The following is a 5,812-nucleotide window of genomic DNA, read 5'->3' as shown; positions in this document are numbered from 1 at the left end:
ATTTAAAATGCTCGCGATTAAACGCGATAATTTGCCATTGGGGAGAAAGAGAGAAGAGAACTCGAGTACCGAAGCACAGAAAATCAATAGCTCCATCCAGTTTTCGTGGATTTATTTACTTGGGAATGTAATTTGTGCTTCGCATATAAATTCTCCATAAATACCTGGATGCACGGCGTCCCCGGCGATGATGAAATATAATCCCAGTATGAGCAGAAATAAGGGCAGCTGCAACGGAAAAAAAAAGAACACAACATGAATAAACTGAACATAAGGAAATGCAGTGGAAAAAATATGTGTGTAAGCTAATAGCTCTCTGCTTCAGCTTAATGGCTCACTTACTAATACGTTTGTTCAGTAGTTTTTTTTTTCTATTTTGGCTTCTTCCATTGAGAATCCATCAACGTCAGTGGTGGCCGGAAAAACAAGATGTAAACATGTTACTGCGCTGCATAAGATGTTACGAGTAATGTACTATGCTCATGATGGTATCATTTACGTCTCTGGAATTGACGGGCCGTAGCATGCACAGGTGAAATGTATTAAGACGAAGCTTGCATAATTCATTTAGTCTTTTTAATAAAGTGTTATTTAATAAGATTTTTACGTGCCATAAAGACGCCCGCAATGGGCGATTCTCAGCTTTCTTTCAGTTTCGGGGTAACCGAAATATGTGTGCATTTGCATATTCAGTGAGTTTATTTTTTGTATCTCCTTGCTTCTTTGCTTTGGAGACGTTCCAAAACATACTCAGGTTATTAAAGACTTTTTTCTTTGTGATTAAATTTAATAACCAAAAAGGAAATTACCATTTCCATGTACAGATATTAATCATATTATGTATAAACCACTTTTTAACCCGTAACTACTACGGACACATAAATGAAACAGAAGTACCACCAAACGGTCAAAATGACCTACTTATTAAATATTAAAAATACTTATTAATTAATTAATTTAACATAACTTGAAACATATTTTATTGCTCAGACCGCTTTTTTGAGTAAGTAGAACAAATTGGTGCATACACACCTGGTTTTGTCTCATAATAGAAATGTATAATATCAGGTTTTTGTTTGAATTTTCATTCACAGTAATAGCATGGTGCTTACTAGATATCAGAATTACTGATTTCTCTGATTTTGTACATGGGAAACCAAAGAAAATACTAGAAGGTCAAATACATACATCCGTTTCGGAAGTTTAAAATGTATTTAATAACAAAACTTATTAAAAATTTGAAGTTTCCGGTACACGATTTTTCCATTCTTTAACGAAGTACAATTCGAATCTGCGAAACACACTAAAACTCTTAAAAAATCTAATGGAAGAAGCCTGTTCTAAACAACGCGCATTAAATAAATCAATTATTTACACAAAAAAAAATCTTTAAGATTTATTACGAAATCATGTTTAACGGCACTAACGTTAATAGCCGCTTTACGCCAAGATGAAGAATATAATTAGTTCTTCGGTAATTAGAAAAGAGATGCTTGATGTAAAGAGATTTTCTGACGACATCTCTGCAGAAACTGCGGCAGCGGCGGTGAGTAATTCTCATTAAGTACACGGTTGAAACGGAGCACTTGAGTCCTAAATAGAATGTGTTAATTGCCTCCCTTATATCACAATTAATATGGTAATTGTAAGAAAACAGCCATTCTTCAAATGGAATTTATAATGCGCAAATTATTAGCGCGAAGTATAATGAAAGATATACTAATTGCACAGACAATGCACTTTGATGGTGTTATTTACCATAAAATATCATTACACTTTGTGGTTGCTTTTCAGTTTCTGTTATTTCTACTTATGTTTTTTTAAAATTAAAATTACTTTCGCAAGGAGGAAGCAATTAGTCCTGCGGCGACAGACACAATGCCGCAGGATCTTAGACCGACTTTGTGTAATCATAAATAATGCGTCTGTTTTCAGACTGTTATGTATATAAGACCATGTAGTTGTGCACTTTAGCGTTACGTATTAAAGATTATTATAAGGTATGTCGTTAGTAGGAAAATATGGTGTAATAATTAACTTATACCCATTATCCGGATTATCGTACATTTTCAGTGTTTTAATATTTAAAATACATAATTATATTACACGAGCTTTCTAAAGTTACTTCTATGCTTTCATCTATTTTTTTCTACATCATTAAAGCCAAAACAAAAACTACTTATATTTATTTTACGACATTTTTTACTTGAATTTTTAATTTCAGAATTTAAAAAAAATTAAGCTACAATATAAAAGTATAATAAAATATTAATAATTTCTATGAAATATTAAAATTGAAATTAGTTATATATCATTTTAATAGTTCATTTTTATGATATACGACAATATTATGAATCTATACTTTATAATAATGTTTATTAGAAGAGATACAAGAAAGTTAACAAACATACTTATTTATAATTTAAATAAAAAAAAACATATATCGTTGCAAAGAGCTATTGGCCTTTCCGTCTATATATTATTCTTTTGTAAGAAATTAAAATTTCACCTTATTTTTCAAGAATAATGTTCTGAGATTATTTTTTATTGGCTTCGCCAAGAAATGAAATTATCCAATGTTGAATGATTAAAACTATATAGTTATTACATTCAACGTGTTAACAAAGGTAAAAAAAAATATATGAATTCTGATCGTAAAAACAGCTCTTTTTATATAAACAATAAAATATTGAGTTTGTATAAATGTATTCCAGAAAATAATTTAATCAATGTTATTTAATAAATTTACGATATTTCTATCTAACTTTTCCCGGATTCTGTTCATAATACTACTTAGGTTCTTCTACTAGAATCTTTGTATGGTCGCAATATTAGGTTTGCTGATGACTACCCACAACTGTATTTCATAGGCCCATACAGGTAAAAAGTGATATTAAATAGATAATATTAAATAAGAATCTAGTTTTCACTCAACCTCTTAAGTTGAAAAATTACAAATACTTTTTCGGTTAACAGATGGATCATAGTTAGGAGCAATGAAGTAAGTTTAATTTAAATGTCATATGTGATAACTTATAGTAATTAGTACGCCTGACATACATTTATGTCTAATGTAATGAATAGTGTGTATATAGCATGAAGCATCAATTTAATCCTATTAAATAACGCACAAATTAATCATATCGAATTGCATCAATTAATATAAAATACAATCATTAAATTCTGTATCTTACAATATTTCTAACTACACACTGTTACAATTTATATTTAGCTTTCTATGAATGTTAACATTGATATTTTATTACAATCTATCATGTACTAAAATGTAGTTTTACATATTTTTATCTGAGTCCCTTTTTAACAAAAATATTTTCAATGAATTTTTAAAATGTTATAGATATTAAATTAACTGAATGAATGTTTTACTCGTAATTATTCTCAGAAAGAAGTAAACGTTTTCACTAAATTTCCAGAAGTTATCTTAGTCTTAAACCTGATGTTTTCATTGCAATCTTATGTTTAGTATCTTTAAATAATTTACTTTATAACAGTTGAAAAACAAAGTTATTTTTGATCTTTTGCCATGAATTGCTTCATTATTTATTCGAATAGTGTACATATTTATATTAATCCACATTTCATTCTGCAAATTATTAAATTCAATATTTATCATAAATTATAAAATTTATGATATTTGTCCAATCGTAATGAAATTAATGCAGCTTTAATGAATAAATACGTTTTGAAATTTGATGAGGTAAATGTAATTTGTATAAAAACCCATTTGAGAAAACGCGAATTTAAGGACTGTTTTAATGATGCGACCGCGCGTATTTGCTATGCAAATTAACGGCGCTAATGAACGGGACATTATTATACTTCCATTTGTATAGGCCATAGGTAACGTACACTTCCTAAAAAAGCTCCTATATATATAGACGAATACACGAAACTAACCATTACGACCGTGATTTATGTTATTGAATACAAACCAGAGCTATTCCTCTCTTATTCAAAAAAATAAACGCGTACAGTTTGTGTTTTTGTCCATCGCAATGTTGTTGTTTTTTTTTCAGTATTTCGCAACATCATTTTTTTTTGTGTCGATTGTGTAACCGAAGAGATGTTGCTCCCCAGTTCCCAATAACCGTAATTTAAGGGTGGCCACGAAATTTTATTGATAGCGCGTAATAACCATTTTCCCCGATTACCCTGTACATAATACTAGATACATACAATGTGTTTTAGTATCACAAATTTACTTTGCATTATCCCAGAAATTAATAGATAAACATTACCCCTTTAACCTTAAGTATATAAATTCGGAACTAAGTAACATAACCTACCGGCCTACCCCTCGCCTCTCAAAGCTTCGCTTCCGCATTATAATTTTCTTCAACGATTAATATTTATGTACAAAAAGCACTTTCGCTCGCGGCATGGAGATTTAATTACAAACCTGCCGCTCGGTGCAGATCAAAGGGTTCTCTTTGATTTACCGTGGTACACCTTAATTATGCCCGGTTTCAATTTACATTTTCTATCTATCCACGTATGTGCTCAACTGTATAGAAGTAACCAGGTTGACAATCATAAAAACATTCATTTGTCTCTTTGTTCGCATAAACGTACTCAATGTTCATACACACGTACAAATTATTGCCGGACAGATGCATCAACTTCAGTTCTCAAACGTCTCATTTCAAAGATTTTCTTTGTGGTTGCTTAGGACTTTATGCATGTATAAATGTGATTAAATCCATGTTACATTAATTCTTATAGGAAAATGGTTTACATTTTCTAACAATTCGGTTTTCGAACAACCTCTAAAAACGAATTATGCTTACCAAACTTCCAGTGTACGTATACACTTTAAGTCAAATTATGATATTTTCTAGGTTTTCGAAAAATATTTTTGCCAATAAGCTTTTACTTCTTCAAGTTGACTGAATTATAAATCAAATATATAATCTACATAAGTGCTTCTGACATAATTGTGCCTTCGCGTACCTGGTACGTTATTGTTATTATAAGTTATTTGAAATACATTTTCTAGTAGTAATGAATATTTTGCTAAAATGTAATTAATGTAAGTAAATATTCACATTAACTAATCATTGTGTGCATTTACTTTAAAATTCAATGTAATCAAATATTTATAAAAATATCTACAATATATTTGCTCGATATTTTTCTCAAATCTAATATAAATGAATATATAATCAGTATGCATATTTACTAAATTTTGCGCATCTGCAGTAACACATATATAGATAATGAAACGGGATCGGTTATTGGGATATGATTAAGAGATTATTAAATTGAATTTGCGCGCAGGCATTTGAAATTACGGACCGTAAATGCATTAGATTTAGAGGGCATTAGGGGGAAGGGGGTGTGAGGTGGAATTGTAAAAGTCGTGGCCGTAAATTAGATAACCCCATAAAACCATTTAACGGGGAGGAGAGGCTAATGTTGTTGTAGCCGGGTCGAAATTCCAATGGTAACCTTGCAATAAATTATTATGTCATAATCAATAGCGCATTCGGTTTTGGTTGCATCTCGTGGTATCTATTATAATACCAAACTTTAATTCTATATTATCCAAATACTTAAATCTTTGATATTCACTGATTGCGTAATATGAAGCAATACCTCGACAGTGCGGGTTCGATCAACACAGTACGGTTTGTATTGTTTTTATGTCGTATAATTTTTTATTACAATCTGTTCATCAATGTGAACATTGTGTAAATTTAAGATCGCGGTTACATTAGGTAAGTAATCTTTCTCGGTGGATAGTTACCATTATGATGATTTTTAATTTTGAATTTATAGATTGGCTAATGTC

This window comes from Nicrophorus vespilloides, unplaced genomic scaffold, assembly GCF_001412225.1.
Source record: "Nicrophorus vespilloides isolate i.1.1-1 unplaced genomic scaffold, Nicve_v1.0, whole genome shotgun sequence".
NCBI classification, from domain to species: Eukaryota; Metazoa; Arthropoda; class Insecta; order Coleoptera; family Silphidae; genus Nicrophorus; species Nicrophorus vespilloides.
The sequence above is the reverse complement of the archived record's forward strand: the minus strand, read 5'-3'. Positions refer to the sequence as shown.